The 24,789-nt window shown below is 44.8% G+C and overlaps 1 protein-coding gene across 1 annotated transcript in view; it reads right to left on the bottom strand.

The window, feature by feature from the left end:
- The window catches only part of ROR2 (receptor tyrosine kinase like orphan receptor 2), a 305,482-nt gene that overhangs the window by 188,949 nt on the left and 91,744 nt on the right, over nucleotides 1–24,789 (bottom strand). The window lies entirely within an intron of this gene.

The raw sequence follows: 24,789 nt of genomic DNA, 5'->3' as shown, positions 1-24,789 counted from the left end.
CCGGATTTCCATTCCACCTCCCAGAAGAAGCTGTTTCTGGCCCAGCTGAAATCCGCCGTTTACTTTTGGGGACCATAAAATGGTCCAGGGGTATGAAATTCAGTGAAAATAAATCTACAGCTTTATTTTTTCAGGATGTTGGGGAGTTGAGGGGCTTGACGTTTTCCGGAGTGCGTAGACTTCAAAGTGCCCAATATTTGGGGACATCACACAATGAAACCAGAGCCATCTATGGTGAATGCAACTCCTGATACTCTGACGCGCACCGCGCACCACGCCTCCACCCAGGTCGCCCCGGATGATTCCGACCATGCTGGACTCCATGCATGACAACAGATTATGCTGCCCTGCAACATGTTGCATAATAGCATCGTTTCCATTCAAGCCTGTACACACTGGCATGTATTGCAGCTTTATGTAAAAATGGGATTGCCACCAAAGCATTGGCTATTTACATCCTTGCATAGTCAACTGGAACAGGACACTTGCAACGTGTTGAAATGCTGGGTAAAAAAACATCTCAACACATTTTGGAGGATGCAGGCTGTTCTGTGGAAGTTTTGATGTTTTTTCCTAGCAAAGTTAAACAAACGTTTTTTGAATTGTACTGGATAAATGATAGGGGCAGGATCGCAGAATGCCATCTTTTTTATTGCTCAATGTATGGCATTAGACCATACAATGTATTACCCCATTATGCATGTAAACACCCTTCCCGTGATTTTACAGCAAAGTTTTTAAGATGTAGGTTAAATATGTTTGTTTTTTTTTAAATAAAGTGTCTGGTGCTTGTTCGGGGATTCCGCGGAGTGAGAGATTATGTAGTTTATGCCACATCGAGGGTGAAACACGTCAGCATCCGATGGTGGCCTGCGCACTTCTGACCCCTTTAAGAAACTCTTTTAATAAACCAAATGTTTAGAAGACTTTTTACATATGATGTCCTTTTGTCCCAAGACCTCATATGGAATCGAATGATGAATTCTAACGAAATATCTTTAGGTTACTGTTTAAAATGTGATTCAGTTTTAAAAGCTGTGTAAAAACGATGGTAGTGTTACGTATGCATTGTATTGTATTGTATTGTATTGTATTTATTGAATGCATTTTGTGTGCGTTTGCTAAAGGTTAAATTGCTAACCATAATGCAAATAAAGTGTAACAAACACGTTGTGGTTGAGTGATAGTCAGTGTGACACACAGGCCCTCATTACGACCCAGGCGGTAAGGGGTTTACGCCGGCGTAAACTTCGCCGACCCTTACCGCCTGAGTACGAGTTCCCTTAGCGCCATGGCGGATTTAACACCTGCTTTTAGCAGGTGTTAAAATCAATGGCGCTAAGGGACCTCGTTGTTAATTACGCCACCGTAATTTACGGTGGCGTAATTAACACCTTCCCCACTCCCATTATGCCCTATGGGGCAAAAATGGGAATGGGGAAGGGTAAATGGGGATTGGGGACTTACCGCCCCGCCAACCTCGGAATGGGGCGGTAAGTCCGCCAACCACCATGGCGGAGTTGGCAGCTTAGCGCCATGGACCATGGTGCTAATAGCACCATGGTTCTCCGCCAAGGTCGTAATGAGTGCCACAGACTTTTATACAAAGCGTCCTTCATTCCCAAACAACAAAATGTACTTTTAGCGCGCTACCGCCCAGAACAACAGTGTTCTCTGTGATGCACCGTCATGAGTGCTGCATGGAATGGTAACAGTATACAGACCACATATTGCTACACCATAATTACGTTGTCTTGCTGCAAAATATTTTAAACTCAAATGGGACTATATGCTAGAGGCAGGGCTCAAGTCGATGGTACATGCGGGTGGACGGAGTCCACCCACTTTTTTCAGAAGGTGGACGCAGTCCCCCTGGGTATTTTCGAGGTTGTGTGTAAATTCAGAACATTTGACTGTCTTCTTTGAATTTATGCCAACCTGGGGATTCAAACAGCAGTTGTCAGGTTCGCATGCCAGTCACTTCAACGCTGCACCATATAACCCGATATAAAATACAATAGAAATAAAGTTGAAATGACATATTTCGGGACTGCATGTTCCAGGACAAACATTGGTATTCATTATTGGGGTCTCGTCACGAGTTGGGCAGAAGCCCTTAAATGTGGCGGTAACAGCGTTACTGCTGCATTTACCTCTCCGCCCAATCTCGTGTCTGGCCCAATGGACCCAATAGGGAATTGGGAGTAACGTTTGGCACCCAACCCGAGGTAATACCGCCTGTCTGGTGGGCACTAATGCAAATAAAGTTGGCCGATATCGCGGTCGGGATACCGCCCAACTCCTGATGAGGCCCTTGGATTTTAAAACATACGTACGTTTTAAAATTGTCCCAATCAAAATGATGCTTTATAATTTAGGTGATCATCTTACCTCCCAAACAGGACATAAACAAGGCAAGCGACAAGCCAAAGTTTAACAGCAGTGCTCTTGTTTGCCACCTCTCCTATATAAAAACTGTCTCTCTGAACCCATGTGTAAATGTTTGAAGATTTTAAGGTCGAAGCACTCCATCTTCAAGGAGACGCAGAGACGCGATCAGGTCAGTAAATGCACACTGGCAAACCATGACCCAAGACATCTGAATGCCTATGATACATCATTGGAATTCTATTACTTTATCCAAAGATTTGATGAGCCCTGATGAAGTTCACTTATATAGCCACACAAATGGATGTGGTAAATGAGTGAAACATGTGTAGGCAGGCAGAGGCATAGGACATACCGTGACACAACCTTTAACTTGGAGATTAATTATTTGAGAAAACATGTATGATACTGTTTATGTTGTATTTCCAAGACTTCACAATGGATCTAATAAAGCATTTTAAAGAATTGTTGGTCAACTACTACCACATGATATAAACGTATGAGATGAATATGTTAATGCAAAATCATTATTCAAAGTTTTATTAGCCAGAACTAAGCAACTGCGTAATAAAAATGAGCCATTTGTCCGTATTTGGGAATATAAGTAATGTATGATTGTTGTCTTCTGATGAAACACATGAGAAGGAATGGAATACAATAATGTTGTAAGAATCTGGAAAGTGCTGCATCCGGCAGATCTAGTATTGCAAGATAATATTGAGGACACATTCAGGTTTTTTTTTCAGTTTCCGCCCCTTGCAGCAGAACAGGAGGGAGGGTCTCTTAGCACAATGAATTGGTTTACTTCTGATACAGTAGCACAACCAGGGTCACTGTAGAACCTATATATGTGTATAACTCAAAGGAAGAATGGAATGACCCAGTTGTCCGAGACCCCCACTGTCCGTCGTGTCACTGGCACACACATTGGTATACTCCTGGAAAGGGACTGGACATTCAACACACAAATCAGGGTACTGAGAACTAGACGCAGCTAGCAACTTCACTTCCTTAAGACCTTCAATTCGCGACAACCCAGACACAGAAAGGAAATTGCAAGCGCCCTAATCCTATCACAACTCGATTGCTTTCCGAGCGCCCATGTGGATGTCCTCAAGAAAGACCTTCAGAAATAGCAACACATTCAAAACATAACAACCTGCTTGGGTTTAGGGGCCCAGCAAACATGGCCCTTCCAAACCGGCCTTACAATCACACATCGGTTCTCAGTCCAACAAAGGGTAGACATCCAAGCACTGCGTATGACCCGCAACGTCTTTTGGCAAGAGGGCCCTAAATATTCGGTCTACAGTCAGCCATTACATTCCTTCAAAGAGTCTGAGATCCGCCTCCATGAACAGTCTTACCCAATCTTTGCTTCAGAGTAAATGAATTGGAGCCAGGTTGGCCGCCCTTAGATACCCGGAACGATGAAAACACGCTTCCTAAAGAGCTTGCGCGCTAACGGATTGACCAAACACTTGCAAAACTCTATTGCTCTGAAAGATTTTCGACAATTGAAAACTAGGCAACGTTTATTTTTCCTTGTGTTGAACACATTTTCAAAAGGCAACTTAACTGTTGCTGCTAAAGAACCCTGTTCTGATCCCCCTTAGGAGCCTTTGCTTGCTCCTCTCATCGCTCTTCTGGTCTCCAGCCTCTTTTAACCCTTAGTGTTCTAAAGTGATTTTGCATGCATGTACCGCATTGTAAAACATCAAATAAATGCATTTAAAATGGTCAGGCTGGCCACTGAGAAAGTAAATGCATGAAAATCAGTAAGAAAGGGGGCAAAGGGGTGGAATCAGACCTTCCATAAATGGTGAGCAACAACTCCATGATGCTGGCACTTAGCTACAATAACCGACGCTGGGCTTTCCGGCATCTAGTGCTTTGTAAAGCAATTACCTAAACTATAAGCTAAACTTCGCAGGACATTGAGGTTGATTAGAATGGGAGACACAGCACACCTGTTCCGATCTGTAATGTTCGCAAGAAAATCAGTTAAAAATAAATCCTGAAAGTTGCTCGCAAGTCCCAAGCATAACCTTCAGCATTAAATGAAGCGTCGTATATGCTGAAATGCAGACACACTATTGGGGTGTGCTTGGTCCACAGTCCCTTTCTGTTGAGACTTTAAGGGGGTTCTGGGAAAGCTACAATTTCCAACCTTATTGAACCCTGAACAGCATTTTAACTGTAGCCACATTATGCCTAAACTAAAGGCCTACCGAAAATACAGGCAAAACAGGTTATGTTACGAGGGGTCAAGTCTTAAGTGTCGCGGGAGGGGGGGTCATTAACATGCCAATTGAAAGTGGCATCATCAGAAATTAGCATATCAAGGTGCCCTCTGAAAAAAGTGGGGGACTCCGTCCACCGGCTTGTACCCTCAACTTCAGCCCTGGTATTACGCAGCATTTGTAAAAGGCAGCTTAACTGCTACCAGTATAGCCTTGAAGGGCTGAGGCAGTCTGGCCATCACTGTATTAAGCGATCGGCCAGATCACTGCGTAATGTTAGCAGGTGTGAATGTGCCTGGTTGGGAGAGGCGGTGTATTGCCTTCCTCCAGGTTATGGTGTTCGGATACGTCAGGAGCCCCAAATCAGCACGCACATTTTGATCAGTTTTGAGACGCTGTACACAACACTTGCCATGCATTTCGGATGTAGTCATTGAAAGGACTAAAATACCTAGGCGAACCATGTTACTCACCAATATTTGGTTTGCAAACTCTTGTTCGTTTCGCTACAGGAGAACATGATACGTTAATGGGAGTGGGCGCCCATTGATACAACAAAGCACATTCTGTTACATAGCACACAACAGATTGCAATGAATTATGTTCAAGCCTCTTACTTTCTGGACGCGAGAACTGGAATTATAGCAGAAGCAATACCTAAAGCAATGACCAGCCTTGAAACATTTGCAGAAACACAATTGGGAGAGAGAAAACTGGGATTCGGCGGAATGGAATAGGAGCATGGTTTGGTCTTTGCTCTACCGTAGATTAGTGCATTTTTAAATCAATAAGAAATGAGGAAACCAGTAGAAACTGGGCGATAGAGTGGCTGACAAATCGGGTGACTGAACTGTGATCCACCATCGGCATCCACCAGTCATGGCCTTGCCCCCCTCAGGCCATGTAAAACCGCAACACTCTGGATATGGTGGGAGAGCGGTGAGCTGGCAGTCCTACCTTCCAGGGAGACGCTCTGGAAAGTTGTCCTAGGAGGGCTTTAATCTTTTGGGGCCTATTGAATTTGACTTGGAGCTAGTAGTTGGGTCTCTGCCGACTGCCAGATGAAGGAACTATGTACACTTCAAGATATGTGCCCAGATGCCTCCGGGTCAGGTGCGCAATACAAATAAAATAAATACAAATAGCAACCCAGAGGCACTCTGCTGCTTGGGCCTTCATGGGTACGAATTGTGACCAACCAAAATCTGCCCCATCTGGATAGTCGGTACCCAAGTCTTTCTAGCATCCTTAATGCTGAGGGGTGCCGAGTCCAGCTTCCTGCGTCAAAGCTGCTGGCCCACTTCCCGATTGAGCCCACCTGAATGTTGTGGCACACTGGTCGTTTGCCCCCTCCTTGCTGGAAGAAGAACTGAAAAGTTCCAAGGATCTCCACATGGAGACTCTCTTTCAAAAGTGTAAATCCACGAAAAAGCCTCTTCTTAATACTGGATCCCATCGCTATGAGCAAGAGTGTCCTCGGATAAAGGCGGAAAGGACAATGTATAAATGAATGGCTGATGACAGGGGAGTCCCATGCTCTACTGTTGGAGAATAAAAGGACAGATTTCAACAGAGGTTTGCATGGCACCAATAAGAACCGTATTTTCCCCCGAAAACGAAACTGTCTATTTTTTTAAAACCACAAAGAAAATGAATTACCGCAATATCGGCACCGCATCAGGCAGCGAAGGGACAATGTTTTCAATATGGTTGCCTTAATGTGTTTTACAAAATTACTGTAATCATAACATTCAATTACTGCATAAGTACAGCATAGGGAAAAGCCCGCCTCGATGGTTTGGCATATTTGGCCGCGAGCCTGGTGCATATATGCCGCAGCCCCTCCTTCGTCAGCTAATGTGCAACAGGCACTGTAAAGCTTTCCATATACAGAGAGCTTAAAGAAGCATCGCTACAGGACAGTGAGCAAGGTGAATTATTTGGTTTTGAAGGGGTTAAAACAAATTAAAAGACTACACGCTTTACATCGAGTGGAGCGAGCTACAGCAAAGGCGCAGGGTCCAAATATCAGCAATGTAACTGGAAAAAAGAAGCTAAGCAGATATTATTGTCAGGGGTGTATCAAACAGCAGATTTAAATATTGGTTGGCCAAATGTATGACTTAAGCTGGTACCAGAATGTGGTATTTGTTTTTATAACTAAATGTGCTGTTTGTTTTTTACAAGCCACGCTTTTGCATATTTATTCCTAATTCCCTTCCAATTTCCTTAAAATTATGAGCACAATTTACATAAAGAAATCAATAATGAGAGGAGAAAATACCAAGGTTTCAACAGGTGGTGAGTATTAGCCATTTTGCAGTTTCTGAATTGAAATTATGTTTTCTATATCTGAGCACTTGATGAATGTTTTGTTATGAAGCTTTCACACTGCGACAAATCACCTGAGTGATCTGAGAGCCCAAAGACTTGCCGGGAAGGTGGCACAGTGTTCCCCCTCCAGGGATGGGCAGATCGTAGCCGTCACAGGAAAGGAACAGGGATAGAGTTTGAGGGGTAGCGGGAGGAGTGTAAAGACAAAAGGAACAGGGATCCAAGCAGAGGGAAAGCAAGGGGAGAGGTTGGTGGTAGGTAGTAGTTTGGGTGCACGTGGATACAGCCAACATGGATTGTGGATCTGGATTGCAGAAGAAGTTAGAGGGTAACTTCAACAGCGTCTCTAGAATCAGGGAGGATTTACTGGAGGGCATTTTGAGAATGATGAACGTTAATAAATGTGATGAGTGGCTTTGTGATGGACTCTATAAATTAACAAGGGGGGGTCCTGGGAGACTCTCTGCCAGACATGAGTCCTGGTTACAAGAGCCTTACCCAGAGTCTTTAGCTCACTATCTTTCTCAGAGGAGAAATATCCTAAACATATCAGTCTTTGTCCTGCCCTGGGGCAGTCCAGCACCGAAATGCTAGACAATTCTCCTCTGAACAAGAGTACCAACAGCAACCCCAGACACATGTTTTGGTCTGGTTGGACCTCATCAGTAGGGTGGATCTGTGCCTTTCTAAGAATAGTGAGCAAGGGGTCCACGTCTGGATTACCCTAGTAACTTCGGGCGAGACCCAAACTTACTTAAATATGAAAATTAACGATGGGGGTCCTGGGAGTCCCTCTGCCAGACATTAGTCCTGGTTACGAGAGACTTACCCAGAATCTTTAGCTCACTATCTTTCACAGAGAAGAAATATCCTAAACTATCAGTCTTTGTCCTGCCCTGTGTGATGGACTCGCCAGTTTGAACTCTGGATGCAGCAATTATGAGAGTATTCAGCCAAGCGGTGGTCAGTCGAAATGTCGAAAATAAAATGTAGAATGACAATAATGTCGAAAAATAAATGTAGAAAAAAAAAAATGTCGAATTCCCGCTTTTTTAATTATATATTTATTTTGGGCTCTGGAAATAAAAAAAAAATGGGTAAAACAGAAAAAAAAGGGGGGGTTTTGGGGGAACGCCCCCAATTCGAATAAAAAACGTCACAAAAAAAAAATTCGACATTTATTTTTTTCTACATTTATTTTCCGACATTTTGACTTTCTACATTTTGACTTTCTACATTATGACTATAAACCCTGACATTTGACCGAACTTCTGCTGAATGCCTACGATGAGCGGATCGCAGATGCACCTTATGCATTAGTATGGTATTTCAAGGGAATAATAACGTGACTTTACAAAAGAAAAGTTTGCAACCGTTTTTATTTTTGCTTTCTGAAAATCCTTGCCCATTTGCAATAAAGCAATGGGTGTGGCCAGGCAGGGCTATGAACGAAAATTGAAGTGGATTCCGGAAGAAATCTGTTTGCATTTGCCGCCCTTCCCTGCTAATTTACATTTGACTTGCTTGCCTTTCTACTGCCTTAACAAGACGATTTCCCTGCACCACAATTTGAAACCCATTTGAAGGCTCGCCCACGCATGCAACACACATCAACAATGGACTTGGGAAACGGCAAGCTCGTGCTCCTTCCATCCAGCGCGCCAGTACACCGCATTTCAGCACGGGCCAGTTTAGTGCGGCCTGTTAGGTGCGACCAGTACGTCGCTGGGATCTTTTGGCGCCAGCATGTTTCGGCGCGGCAGTTCAATTTGTTTAATACAATTTAAAAAACAAGGATAGATCCTGTCTCGAACCTTGGCTGCAGGGCCGCGAGATGAATGAGCTAAGCACTGGGCTATTAAGATCTTATCATTTTCAAATGCACCAGTTACTTCTATTAACATGGGTCATTATGAAGCCTCGTACTGCTTAATATGAGTAACTGGCGCAGATAAAATGGATACGGTGTCTATGGGCTTGTAGAAACTGTTCAGACTCGAAGCCGTGCTGGCCAGGGCTTGTGATGGCCCTAAATTGATATTTCTTTATTACAATGTTTATTAAAATTGCGGCGAACTGGAGGCACAGAAATGTCCTGCTCCGCCGTGCGCTGCTTGACCCAGCCACAGGGGCTCGTCCCATAACAAGCCGTGGTGCGTCTCAGTCAGTACCCGCAAACCGAGGTACTGATCTTTTTGCCTTTTCGACGTTTACAATGCAGTGGTGGAGATCCAAAATTAATTCAAAGGCACCAATAGTTTCTCGCATGCAGCAACCTAAAATCGCCGCCTTATTTTAAAGATAAGCAATATTAAATGTCAAACACAATAACAGAAGTGGTTATGCTCATATGTGTTTTATAGACTGGATATCCAAACAGTAGAAGCAATACAACATATAACGGGTAAAAAATAAAAAAATCATGATAAATTGACTAATTTGCTAAATGCACAGAAAGCACAATGAACAGGCAATATCCCAAAAAGTGACTTATTTAGTCTGTTTTCTCAATGTCTACATCTAATTGTATCAAAATGCGCATGAAGGGTATTAAAACCCTGACCTCTGTAACAGAGTGATGAAATTGTAGGACTAGAAGTATTAGCAGAAGCCTGCAAATAAAAGGGCCGTTGGGCCTATTTTACAAACAGCAGTGGTTTCAAAACCTAGAACTCTCATGAGGCTTTCATTTTAGTGAATTATGCATATAATGCACTGGGATTACGGCCTTCCTCTAATTTACAGATTTCAGCCACTAGGAGTCTGCATCCTCAAACTGACCAATTAAATGCATTGGGCCCGATTCACATAGCCCTGCATTGACACCGTGCAAGGTGCTCGTTTCCACCTTGCGATACGCGACTGCATGGTGTGCCTCGCAAGACCTGATTTATAAAGGAGACTTGTGAGCTGCAGGAGAAGCCGGTGCAAAGGACCCACAGAGAGCCCCTCCATGCATACACGTGCGACTGGTGCCCTCCCCTTACCGGTATACTCGGCTGGGGTGATCCACATGAGTGGAGTGCTAGGATCAGCCCTACGCCTAGGTCAGAGCCTGTCGCCATCTGCTGTCACAGGCTTTAACGTGCCCATCAATTTTGAGCAGATCAATGTTGACAGGGACCTATAGAGACCTCAAACAACATTGAGCTTTGATTTGTCTCTGCCTTGAAACCCCCAAGACCCAACTGATAAAATATACCAATGTTTTTCGGTCAACTCGAATTCTCATGTAGAAGGTTTGCCGGGCAGTTTGAGTGGGAGATCAAGGTGGCCGACGGGTTTAAAGAGGTACCCACATTTTCAGAAGGTTGGCTGCAGGATATCTCAACGGAAGTCATTGGTTAATGTCACCAGAAAGATCTGGTCCTGGGTTGTGGCATCTCCTGGGTTGAAACATATACCTGAATTGTAGTCTACAGTTAGGCTTGTGCTATGACTGAAAACTTGTAGACTGAAAACGTTCTGTTTGAATTTTGTAGGTAAAGAAATACCGCAAATGCTACAGTGAAACTTCGTATCCCCTATTTTCAGAATACATTGGTTTCTGCGCTTTGACAATTGTATTGTGGATATTACTCAAGGGTAAGGCACCATATGGACGTGCGTTGACATCATACTGAGTGGGAACAGCTGATGATCACTTCTCCGGCCTTTCTTGACAGATTCCTGGCCAGTCATGGAAGTAGAACCTCCTCCATGCAACCCCCTCATATTCACTCCTAGAAACAGCATTTGAGAGCTATGCATGCCCCAAAGATTTTCCGGGTGCTGCACCACTTTCCTTGTGTTTTGCTGATGTGGACTTCATGACTGTTGTGTAAAGTTCTCCAAGTTGTCAAGGTCAATTACATGTTTTATAGGAGGTGCCTGAAACCACATTTTCTGAAGTCTTCATGTTGCAAGTCATTTGTGTTCATATCTATTAGGCAATTTAATGGTATTCAATGTATCCAGATCAGAAGGAAAAGGGAGAAGTTGGCTCTACCCAGATTTAAGCCTTTGACCGAAAGTTTCACAACAGATCACAGCAGTGTGTGAACAAAGGTAACCGAGTTATCAACAAACCAAACAGTGCACATCACTATTTAAGAGACCTGACGAAAGCATGTGGGAAAAGATCAGCTCCTACGAAGCCATTTCCTTCCCATTAAACCAATGCCAGGATTCCCCCGCCTGTGCTTCCATGCCTGCATGAGAATACAGCGCTGTAGGCGTTTGCTGGATTACATCAGACAGCAGATAACGCAATAAATAAACCACCCATAATCACCTCGAATTCCAACCAAAGCGCAATTACATAAAGTGAGTAGGCAGGATAATTTAAATGATGAATGCGTCAACAGGGGCTCCAAACAGCTTGGCGGTGGCGGTGTAGATATACAAGTCGGCAGTCTCTGGGGGGCCAAGTGCATGGTTAAAAACAGGTCTGAAAAGCTCTGCTTCCTCCTGAGCAGGTGATTAGACTGCTCTCAATGAGGGATGGAGCCATTTCAGAATCGGGGTTCAGCACCCGAAAGGACCTGCCACCATGTTCGATCCACCTGCCTTGGAGGATGGTCAGTGTGCAGGAACCAATGTGCGATTCCCAGGGGTGGGGGGGGGGGCAACGGATGCAAGTTAAGGGGTTGCTTCACCCAAAAGGCTTTGTGCATAGTGCTGGGTAATGTGATGCTTAACCTGTGCTCTAACAGAAGTCAAAGAAGTCCTTATAAGCAGGACGGTAAGTGCTCCTTTTCCCTCATGATTACATCGGCTACCTCGAGTCTTGGATAAGATGCAATTGGCTGATGTGAATTAGGACAACACTGAGCACCTCCTTATGAACGACACAGTTTGGCAACACAACAATGTCTTCCGTTTTGACTGCAAGAAATAGTGACTGCTAACACCAATGTCTAACAGCCCAGGACCTTCGTTCATGCAGCTGTGACCTAACTCCAACTGATCAAACATGAGGTTAAATGAGGCCTGCGTCTCTTAGAGCTGCCTCAAGCATGCAAGGTGAACCGAAGTACCATAAAACGTGTATGTTTAGGACTTCCAAGAAATTCCATCAGGCTAAAGTCCAGACTTCAGTGTAAGGTGGGTACCTCGAGCACGCTGGTGAGTAAGCCGCATGGCTACCAAATTCCATGCTTTACCCTTAAAAATGATCATCCCGTCTAGGTTAAAGAGATTCCCAAAATACGTCACAATCATGCAACCTACTCCCAAACGCAACAAGAGTGAATGAGCCGACACGAATTGCTGGCTACAGTGATTTCTGTCGAGCGTCCATCCGCATCCTGCAGCGAGACTGTAAACGTGCAATTAGCAGGCCAGGTAAACTCTTCATTGAAATAAGTGATGACGAATTAACATGGTCCATATCCAGCAATACCTCCACTCAACGTCTGCTTTGTGGCTGCCGACAGCCTCCCCTCACAGCTTGCTCGATCTCCACTTCTGACATGCCACATTCAGTCACAGCTACTACAGGAGGGTGGGGGGGGAGGGGCGGGTGAGATGTCGCCACGCTAACCCAGCACAAATGCAGTTACCCCCACATGCACACACGGCCACTTCAGAGCACTGCAAGTAACTGAACAACTTGAACCGCAGAAATAACTCCAAAATGTGTGTCCTATGAAATTGTAGGACAGTGTGTCAGAAAGAGCCAAGCCCCCCAAAATCGCTTGGTCTTTGGGGTAAACTTCACAATGACACGAAGTACAAACCAGCAAGCATGTGCCATTTGGAGAACTCCCGTGCGAATGTCTCACCAGGCACACGCTCTCCATCGCCTTTACAATACTGCTCAATGCATTGTGGATACGTCAAAGCAGAAAAGAGCTACAGGAGTGAGCTCGAATCATCAGACTAACCCAGCAACCGGCCCCAAAAAACGTGGAAGAAAATCCAACTTTCTAAGCGAGTGCAGATGATATTTCAATCAAATGAAGTCGTTGGAAGAAGTGCCGGCCAGCGAGTGTGGTTTACCTCTAATCCTTTCACGACCCCCATGCGGAACAATGGCACTTACCAACGTAGCCATGTCAGAACACACACAGCAATGCTTAAGGAAGAACGCCTGGGATCCTTTCTGGCGCCGCTGGTCAAGTAGGTAACCACAAGCACATCACATCCCAAAATCTTCCCCACTCTTGCTTCAGAAGCCAAGATTCGGTGCCATAAACTAGGCCCAAGGCTCACTTGCTTCCCACATACTCGGTAATTCGTGCAGAAACTGCTGGAAGGTCTGCGTCTAGAGTTTCATTTAGTGCCCGCCGCCATGCCATTGGGCTGGATGGATCCGGCAAAGGGCCAATCTGGCACATCACCGCATGTACAATGTTCATGCTCACAGGGACAAAACGGCACCCGTTGTTGCTGCTCTTGAATGGCTTGAGGTCGCACCGAATCCGATTGGTGCAGAACTGACATCATTTGACTATTGATTTGCTGGAACCGCCCAGGGAAAGTGGAAGGCCAAAACTCTTGTGAGCACAGCTGCAAGCCTCTAAAACAGGCCATCTGCTCTGGTGTGTGCTGCACACCAGACACACCCACCGGCCTGTGGCTGGGGTGGAAATCACCCGATCAAAACAGCGGCGCATTAAAAGGGCGGGAAAGGCACATCTGGAGAAAAACAGGTCACGTTGGACTACAGTCTAGCTAGCGTCAGGGAATCAAATGTGAGGAGGTTAGTGTTGGGAGGAGGGGGCATAACCTTCCATACATTATTTCATAAATCTAAACCAAAACGGTCCAACCCACATGTTCCTTCGTGTGCTATCTTTCCTGCCAAGTTTCGGAAAAGCCTTGTTTTTAACAGTGACTGAGCAGCCTCTACTGCTGCTTTCCTTTAATAAAGCCGGGCCCAGATTCTACACGAGGGGCTGCACTAACGCGGCACCCCGGGCTCCAGGACCATGTGCAGCTCGCAACACTCATAAGTTGGCGCGCACCCACGGCGCGCTTGCCACCCTGTTTGGCGTATGCAAGTCATTCACTCTACACTGAGGCCCTATATTTTCCTCCCTCAAAACAGATAGTTTGGGACACAAACTCATTTTAAAAAGCCACTTTGGAATCCTGTTTTGCAACGAAGCAAACCACATAATAGCTTAACGTCATCAGAACGGGTTGGCCCAATAGCAAAGCGGCTTCCATGTGACCGTTTCCTAGCAACACCCAGCCCACACTTGAGTACTAACACATGACAACGTTTTTACCGCACAGCGTTAGTGACTGAAAGCCAGGCATCAACATGCACTCAGCGATTAAGTGTGCGCCGTCCTGCCCAGCAGATCGGCGCACCAAACGAGCAAAGTCTGGTTTCAAACCCGTTCCAGGTGAGTCGTGAGCTCAGCAAAGCGAAGCATGGTGCGGTAGGTTAATGTGCTGCTAAACATGTAGGTTCCATTCCTAGTGCTTGACGCTGCTCGGGTTTGCTTCAAAGCTGATCGCGGCTGGAGAGGCGAAAGGGAAGGCAGGGCAAGGACGAGAAAAGGGGCAGTGGAGGGAAAGAGATTAGCAATGAAATTACGTTTTTAGAGGCGTCCATGCGAGCAGGGTTCCTTAGTAAACTCTGATGACCGCTGCACATAACCCCAGCCCCTTCAGCACATATGTGCACCCACACCATCACTGTATATGTTAATGGATATGTATACTGTGCACTGCCACCACCGGAGTGGTCCAATGGCGCTCTGGTGGCTCTGAAAGGCAAGAGGGTAGGGTGAGGTAGTAGGACAGAGCGGGTGAAAGAGCAAGAGAGCTGCGATGTGCTGTTGGCAGCTTCAGTTCGGATTACCCCGTGCTCGGAGCTTAGGTGTATTTTTTCGGTTGGTTCCCTGCATGTGCTGTTGTGCGAGACGATGTGTGGTTTGTACTGTTGGTGCGGTGTAAGGACGTGTATGCGGTTTGCTGTGCTATAGAGGTGTGGTTGTGTTTCATTCAGCGTTTGAGAGGTGTATGCAGAGGGATGAGTTTTTTTTATTGGTAGAGTTGGTTATAAACATTACGATCTAGACGGGACGCATAATGAGATCTATACTTCCATGCAGATGTGGCATCCAATATTCACATTCCTGTTTAGATGTGACGCACGCTAATAATCACATTTCAGTCCAGAGGAACCAATTCCATGTAAAGCATTCCAAAAACAGCCGAGTATGAAGTGTGAGCTATAAAACATACCCAGCAATACGAGTAAAGGGAGTGTAGCTCAAGAACATCACTCAGATCACATCAGGGGAGGCGGTCACCAAGTGTTGCACGCCATGTTCGCCAGAAAACCAATGTCTTCATGTGTGAAGATCCTCAAATTTCAGGCAGATTTTAGAAGTCACTCCACAGATTTTGAAAACCTCGGAAAGGTCCTGAAGATGATCACCCTAAACCGAAAGGATTTCCCCCAATGCATGCACTTTCAGGCAGAAGGGGAAAAGGAAGGCGAAATGGACTTGTGCCCGGAGCGGCGAGAGAGGACAGCAGTGGCAGCTATAAACCTAGGCTACCAACACAGCTACTGACCCGCTGCAACCTTAAACACAATGGAATGGGGGTTCAATAAAAAGAATACAATACATTTGAATTTTAGCCACTAATTGCTTTGGCTTTTTGATGCACCCAATTCTGTCGAGAAATCGATTTCCTACCAATCATTTATTCAGGAGGCATGGGAACAAAAATACAGGGCGTCTGTACTTATGTCAGCAGGGTTCAAAGGCCCAGCAGAGTTCCACTACTGCATAACCCTTTTCAACTTTGAGGCAGCACGTCATGCACTATTCCTCCCGTTTCTTAGCGCCTCAACCGAAGGGGTTGCCGCCTCATATACAACCTCTCGCTCTCCCTCTATATTGGCCTCCGAAGCAAGAAGGGCTCATTTGGAAAGCTGCGATTTGATCCTAGTTGCAGGCAGATCTCTAAAGCGAGTGCTTAAGTTGCTGAGCTATCTTACAGGCTGAAAAGACTTACCATTCCCAACTGAAGCCCGCCCTTAAGGAAAGCCAACAATCACAAGTGATGGCAAGACAGAAGACCCATGGGCTGCCAGGGCCAGCATCAGGCAGGCAGGCAGGCATGCCTTCTACCAGTGCGGATCCGTACCATGCAGCAGAAGGGAGTATCGGCGCTGGCAGCCATCCATGCTGTCACTGCATTTGCCCTTTGGATATGTACATTCCGCGGAAGATGGATGCAGATTACGCCAGAACAAAAAAAGGGAGAAAATGAGAAGAGAACGTTTCAGGTCTTAATCTTAGCGCGCCCTGGGCAAATCCTTCCCAAGACGCGTGGGCCTTTGGCAAGGTTTTATTGGCCTGCTATGGAGAAGGGGGGTTTGTAAGGAAATATGACCCCACATGGCCCGTAATTTGGCATAAATCAACATTTCTGCTAATTGCTGTCACACACTTTGAAATGCTTAGCAGCAGCTTTCTTTGGAGGGGCTCCAAGTTTTGAAAGTGTACAGGTCTCCAGCCTCATTATGGCAGGGCTCACCACCGTGGCCAATTCATCAAAGGCTGCACACGGTCATGTTGTACCCGCTCAGAGCCCCCGCTAGGCATAAGGCTCCCCTTGTACTCTTGCTGCGTGCCCAACACAAACACCCCAGGCGAGCGCAATAGAATCCACTAGGCGCTACAGAATCTAGATGCCATTTTGCTTTGTGGTAATGAGCCATTCAAACGTCAGTGTGCACACAAGGCGATCCACTCCATAAATGCCCCACAACAATTAGAGGTCACCCTGAAAGCATTCAATAACAGAAATGCCATGTTGATCTCAAGGTAAAGAAAAGGCTAGGGCTGAGCAGAGACGTATTTACAACAAGGCCGACTAGGCACAGGCCTAGGGCGGCAGATTGCCAGAGAAGCAGCATTTTATTGCAGTTTATTCTCAATGTATTTATTTTATTTTTTGCATTTATATAGCGCTACAAACCCTCAGGCATCTGAGCGCTGCTTATTTCCCACGGTGTGTGGTGCTCATTTATCAACCTCGGAAGGATGAAAGGCTGTGTTTGGCCCCGCCAGGATTGGAACCTGCGTCACTCTGCACCGATGTCAAAGCAAACGCTCTACTCGCTGTGCCATCTGACCGGCTGATTTACTGGTTGTCATTTTTTAAATATAAAGCTAATTTTGTGTCTCCGAGTCTGGCTGATCCACAACAAAGCCTGAATAACTGCGCTGTTAGCAGTCATTCCGCTCTCACAGCAAAAGTGTTTCCTGGCCAACCATATAGATATATAGATATATAGATATTATATTTATATGCTTGATATTTATAAAAGCTTTACTGTTAGGGTGACTGTTTTCTCTTTTAAAACAAAAAAGGAAATGCGTACAAAACCCAGCATGCTTTAGGTATTTAATGATTCAGTAGGACAACTCTCAGACATATGACAGATATAAAGGTCTTTGGTCATTCTTCCCAAAATGCTCTTTAATATGCAAAATAGCCAAAACCTCATTGGCTTAATTGGCACTACTTCACATTATCTTTGGAATTCTTTCTAATCAATACACACATACACTTTGTTAATCAATCAATTTTATATTCAAATACAAAACATGCATTTTTTAAACTGTTGCCATGAGGGTTTTCCCTTCAGAAAGGGAAAGGTTAAAAATGAGGCATCATTTTACAATATTAAATGCATGTCTATGCTTAAGTCAAGCACATAATTCTCAAAGGTGGCACTAAAATGATGTTCAGAAGCGAGCACTAATTTCCCTCCCAGGCCCCACATTTCAGCAGTCGGTGGCCCCCCAAAAGGTGCAAGTGCGAAATAGATCAAAGAGAAGTTAGAATGGTGATGCACTTGCGCATTTAGATTTACCCATCAAGAAACCTGTGAAAGGAGACCCAAAGCCATAGAAAGGTGAAACTAAAACGGTGTGCCCAAGGTACACACTGTTTCACAGCTGTAAAGAAGTGGTCCTGTAAAGATATCCATTCAGCCATCTTTACAGGAGCTACTCTGTGCTAAGCAGGCAAATGGCATCCCAGCTGGGTTTATCATGTGTCTTTGATGACCTTCTGCTGCACGCTCAGTACTACCAGGAGAACCAACTGCAAGGTATGTCACACAATGCATACCTGTGATGTTTAGAAGTAATCTTTACATTAATTATATATTAAATACAAGGTATGACTTTTACTGTGAAACAGTACTTCACACAACAGCAGGACATTTATATCTATAACCACAAATCTCAAAATGTTGCTATTTATTGTATAGTTCAGCCAACAACTCTACGGAATTCGCAACATTTTTAATTACATTAAGCGCAAGTTGGTTCGACTCAGTCTAAACCTCACCCACAAAAGGTAATATTGTGCTGGAACACCAGATCCATTGCTCACTTTTACTTTCGGAGGTTTGGGTATTTTGGACAATGGCACAAATAGCAAAGATGTATGTACCACTTCATTTGTTATAAAAAAGGTGCCTGCATTGTGCAGCTAAGAGTAATGCTGTTGCTTCCCACACATGGATGTTTAGGGTCGCCCTTATCCATTACCCCACCTTGAGGATGCACAGCAACAGATTCCAAGAATCTTCTCCAACTGCCTTTACTCTACTGAGGTGTTTATGTCCAGGCAGCCTTTACAAACTTCACTTGTGATGTTGCCATATTTGAATGCAATTCCAGCCCAATGGATTGGAGGTACATCGGCTGCAGGAGGTGACCTGCCTTATTTCCATTTTGTCCCCCTGCTAACACCAGAGCTGTAACCATGAGAAGGGGGTTGCGTTCTTTTTATTCAGCATTGTTAGTGTACCACTTGCATATATTTCATATGTAAACTATACCATGGAACAAGACTGGAAGTAGAAATGTAGTTATGTGGTATTCATATTACACACCAGTCTAGGTGCTTCTCAGAGTGACAACAGGCACTTTGTGAGAGAAACCAGACATTAGCATTGAAACCAAAATTCCTTTTTCAAACCATCTGTCAATTGTGTCCAGGTGGCAGACTGCTTATATTCTGATCACTTCCTCCAAAAGATTGTTTTCTGACCTAACCAAAAGTAGACAATTGGCCGTAACAACTACCCCTAGAGCACTCAACTGTAGAACACACTGCCTTCCTCCAAATCATGGGCAGCAGAAATCAGAAAACACTCTTTCAACAAACATAACATAGAAGATGACACGGTTGAATTAAGAGAGAGGAAGCAGTAACTTTCTTATCCCTGCAACCGTCCAAACGTCCTTATAATGTTATGGAGCCAAAATTGGGATACAATTGGGAAAATGGGGTGTAGTTTGTACAATGCAGACAGAGTAATTTGAATGGGCAGAATCTGGTGAAGGTGCAGAGTCTGGCAGGGGTGGAGTAAAGTTGGGGGAGAGCGCATGCACTTATTTGGTTCTAGGGAAGCAGAAAACCTAAATACGCCACTGGGGCTGAGGCAGAGTAGCAATACACAAAGGTCGGCGTTGGCGATCAAATCATGAAGACGCTAGAAAAAACAAACTGAAGTTCATTTTCACAACAAGCTGTACATATAAAGCACATACTCCGTTAATTGCACACTCTGCCTGGTGGACATGACCGATGCAATAGAAAGCAGTACTAGCAAAGCTAATGGGTCTGAGCCTGTATGGGAAGTGGCCATTATGGAGATTACAAAGCAGATGCGGTGCCAACTGCATGTTACCTTGTGGGCGTTTTCAGGATATTTTATGCAGAAAAGCTGGATACAGAAGTGCATAAAAAATGAATAGAAAGAAAAACATGTAAAAACGCATCAAGCATTTGTGAGTTGTTATAAATTGCCCCTACTTATCAATATAAGCATATTTAGATAGACTTGATTTGAAAAATACGTGAACAGGGCTGTGTACAACAATTCACGATTAAAAGACAACAGGCAGACATCATTTTACTGCTGAATGGGTGGCAACACTAACGCTGTGTGGTTTCACAGCGGTTGCACATCGCCTGCTCCTTTTCCAATCAGGGAGCTGCCATTTTAGTACCATGTTTATGGTTTGGCATGCCAAAGGCCACGCCAGACCACTTAAATAGGTGTCATTCTTCTATAAATGTTGAGCAACTTAACCCCGTATTCTGGCTTCCACTCTAGTGGGTGTGTGGAGCTCCTGCTATCTCTTCCAATATTGCTTTCAACCAGAATATTGAAGGGTGGGCAATAAAACACACACTGGCACTTCGAATTAAAAAGCCACCAAAACTGGCATTTTATGAGCTGCAGGGGGCAATTCCCCCAAAAGTAAACATCTTAAGACAATTGCGAGGATTCCTCTTCTCCCATAGATCAAACAGGAAAACCCGCTGAAGATGCCGATCTGGATAATTAGCAAGAAGGACTTCTACAGTAAACCATCATCTGAAGGCACGGCCAGGAGGGGGTGCCAGGCATGGGCTCTTGTTGACCGCAATCAGACTCCACAACCCATCGGAGGATAGGGTTTTGAATGTGAGGGCCAGAGCTAAATTCCGATGAAGATCATCACAAGCCACTAGGATCCGTATTTGCAACAGGGCTGTCTGGAACATTACATCCCATCGATTCTAGATACAAGGGCTGGAATGTAACACAATACTCAAATATTTAGTAGTGGCATAAAAAAGGCCAATGCCATTATAATCCTCTAGTCGTGATGTCAAGGTACACCTACTGTCAAGAAACCTAGCTTCACCGGTGGAGATATCGGGAGCCACCATGGAGTTATGTGGCACTATAAAGCACACTGGCCGCAGTCCTGACCTCTTACGTTGCACTTTTTTTAACTTGTAATGTCCCTATAATATGTATGGTTGGAGTACAGTATTCCATGCTGTTCTTGGGTATACTGGAGTGTAATGGAAACTGGGAAATGCCGAATGTGGTTTTGGAGAACTCAATGCGGAAACGCTGGTGAATATGGAGTGTGGTAATGTTGGCATACTTAAGCAACATGAATACTTAGTGTTTTGGCCATGCTTAGGCATTATAGAAACTTGCGTAAGATATATGTTGGTTAATGTATTGGTACTTCATTAAGATATTCCATGCCTGAGTGTAGAATTCCATCGGCTCTTAAAACTCCTCATCAGATTCCATGCCATCTCAGTCGTCTGGACACCTAGTAAATGAAATCTACTCGGCTTCTGTCGCTGCAGAATTAACAACTTGAGAATCCAGCATGTTCCCAGGCTTCCAGAGACAGTCGTACAGAACTGTAGTACCTAGTAGTAACTTGGTAAATGATGCCTGGCATGGCAGGAGGCTAGCAGGTCTGCTTCAAATGGAAACCAGTGCTGGGGAAAACCACCCACCACTCCCACCTACAAGAAAAGAAACCTTTGACTGCTCAGGTATGAAAGAGTTGACTGCAAATACGAAAACCCCTCCAAAAGTAGGCACGCCCAGAGCCAGAGCCACTTGGTACCACCACATAAAACTGACCCAACCAGGGAGTTTCGACTTGACGTCAGGAAGGTAAGGACACATTTCGATCTCCAGAATCAGTATTACATGTACCGTTCTAGAGTCATATACAAAAAATTGACGAAACTGGTGTAACAATTTCCTGGACCGAAAGAGGTTGTGACTCAGGAATCAAGCAAACTCGAAATAAAAAAAAATAAAAAGGGTGTGCACCCTGCACTGTCTGAATGAGAGCGAGCTCAAGATAGGTCTTTCTCTTGTTGATCAAGAGCATTTGTGGAACCCAGCTTAGCGGAATCGTAAGAAGCTTCATTGCAATCAAGAGTGAATCACAGGCCCAGAACCTCCACAGAGTCTCTGTCCAAACAAATGCAGAAATAAAGGGCCGATTTACAAAATAGTTTTTCGATGGGAAAACCCCACAGAAAAACACCTTTGTAAATCAGGGCCCAAGTCTTGTTACCGACAGACGCAGCTCAAAGAGCAACGGAACTAATGCTGCTGACAGTTCTCCTATGCCGGGAACGGCTGGCCTTCAAACCATCTCCAGAAAAAGGGAGATGCTTACCGTGACTTCCATTATGTCTGAAAAGGAAGCATTAAAGTAGCCTGTGACGACTCAATCAAAACCACTGGATTGCATCAGGCCAGCAAAATCCCCAAAGGTGTGCAAAAAGGTTGGTTATTTTCCAAATCGAAGTCTCAAATGTTTTGCTATAGAACAACTCCTTTCAAAGATACCACCCGAGGACACAATCCTGATGGAGCAACGAGCTTCACGGCCTTCATGCAGATGGGTTGAGATGCTCCATGCACGGGCCACATTTGGAAAGAGAACCTGCGCATACTGTTTTTCTAGGCCACGGTCCAGGCCTGACTAGCCAAAGGCTGAGCATTGAAAAAGCCTGTGGTTGTGTTCACTGTCAAAAAAATTAATTGTTTGGCCTCATCGTGCGGCTCAGAAAATAAACCCAGACTTCGCGCCAGCGGTTGGGTACATAAAGATGATCAGATAAAATAAACAGCATTCCTACATATAGGTAATGGAAGAAAGATGTATATTGTATGCAGCCACCCAGTCTTGTATTAATAAAGTAGGCAGTGATGCTCATCAAATGCATTCTAAGTTACCCAGGGCTTTCACACTGGAAACTAAAACAGCACTGGGTGCAGGCAGACGATATAGGTGAAGTCCACCGATTCACAGAACGTTTTCCTATGGGATTGCGCCATTATAAAACACTTCAATCAATCAGGCTCTTTATGTGGTGATGTATTGTAGAAAGCGGTGTCAGTAGTATACCCATATGAACAAAGAGGCTTTTCTAAGCAATAGAATACAATTGTTATACTTTTCTCTGCACATACGTTAATGAACACTTTAATTGCATTTTTCATCTAAAAGGGTTTGCATTAAAGCCTTCACGGCCAGGCACCACATACTGCAATGCCAGGCTTCCCTGATGCACTTAAACATACAGTCTGGTCAACCACAAGCATGCGGCTGGAACTTGGCAGGGAAAGATTCGGGGCACAAGCAACGTACAGACGTTTTGGGCACGTGGCTACATATCGCAACAGCGGCCGTCCGTCCTTATTAGCGCACAGCGGTCCATCAATCTTTTTCCTACACACTGCGGTATCTTAGCATAGAACACCAGTTAAATCAAGTCAGCTGGAAAATAAAATTTTTAAAAAATCAGTCGCCAGCATAACGGTGGCGGTCTAACCGAGACCTAGAGGCACCAAGAGAGGAACCGTGTAATACATCAAGAGTGTCGTGATTTTGTTGGCCTGGTTTACAGGTGAGTAGTGTGGCAGCAAACTAGTAGTTGCAGTGCATGGAACTCCCACCACTCCCACCCCCTAGCACCCAGCCACTGATGCTATCCTCTGCAGCTGCAGCTGCCCTTCTGGCAAAACTTAACTACGCTCTCCCCCCTTGGTCTCAGGACAGTTGGATCCTTCTCGCAGTCAATAAATCTCCCGGGCTGCAGGAAAGGCTGGGTTGCGCGAGGGGCCCCTGGTTGCTCTTTCAGGCCCAGAAGTCTGTTTTCCATTGAACTCTTATGGTTCAATCATCTGTAGCAATTCAGTGCAATTAGGGGAAAAAGACTGTAATTAATCAAGCGTGAATCCTGTTGACGGAAAGTGGATCATGTACAAGGATCATGTACAAATCTGAGTGCAGTATGAGGAAGCAAGTGGAATGTTCCAGGAAATGCTGCCGCTGGTATTTGCACCAAGGGGATCTGGCATTTGCAGCAAATGTGGCATGAAGTCCTTCTGTGTACGAGCACCGTTCACTCTCGCCTTAGTGGACACCATATGAAGTCGTAAACAAACATGGCAGCTCTGTGGGGCAGTTACTTTCTCTCACTACTGGGCTGCACAAGCTCTTACAGGAGAACATCCAAACCGCCAAAGCCCTGAAGGACAGTTAGACAATTAAGTCTTGCTTGGAATAAAAAAAATCGATTTACAGCATCCACAAATACTTCACCCAGCTTCCGGAAGCAGACAGGGGTGTCATTTCACCAAAATGCCATGGGTAGCGGAAGGGACATCACACGACCCTTGACCCCCCTGATGACATCACAGGAAGTGATGTCATTTGACCCCACCCCAAAGTGATATCGCAGGAAGCGATGGAACACGACCTTTCACCCGTTGATAAAACAGGAAGTGGCATCACATAGCATTGTACACTACGAAAAATATGGTTACAATATCACTATAATGTGATGTACTTTTCATATAAGAATGGATCGCCATATGTATCGTTAAGATCAGTGTGTATAGGCCCGTATTACCAAATTACTGTGAAAGCAAGCAGACGTCCATGACCAAATCATAATGATGTGTTATTATATAGCACTTACGCTTATGCCCTTTATATAGAAAAAATATGCACCCAATTTCACCCAACCTGTGTTGGTACTCATTTATCGACCTCAGAAGGATGAAAGGCTGAGTTGAGGCCTTTAAGAACAGGCTAAATCAGTGACTCACCCCCTGAAGTGTGCTTGAAATAAACCTTTAATGAGTCTAGCAATAATTGTATAGAATTCCAGAAAGACACATTATTTTGTATTCCTATTCTTTCTTATTTAGGGCCAGGGCTGAAGGTGTTAGACTTGTGGCACTCCTGTTCTTATTTTTCTTCTTTTTTTTAAGGGTCCTGAACAAGAAAGCCAGCCACTCCAGAAGTAAAGAGCTACATGGCACTAGCCACAGCCCACAAGCTTGCATTACAAAAAAATGTTGTGACCTCTGGCGACCCCTAAATGACGTCCCTGGGAGCCGGCACCCAACAAACAACCCCTACTCTTAGAAGGGCAGTCAGTCTCTTGATCGTCCGCGATTTGAGCTCTTAGGAAAGATGTTCGGTGGGAGTACATCAGTGGTCGAAGTGCA

Source organism: Ambystoma mexicanum, chromosome 6p, assembly GCF_040938575.1.
Source record: "Ambystoma mexicanum isolate Mex_15411 chromosome 6p, UKY_AmexF1_1, whole genome shotgun sequence".
NCBI lineage: Eukaryota > Metazoa > Chordata > Amphibia > Caudata > Ambystomatidae > Ambystoma > Ambystoma mexicanum.
This window is presented reverse-complemented; position numbering and strand designations above follow the sequence as displayed.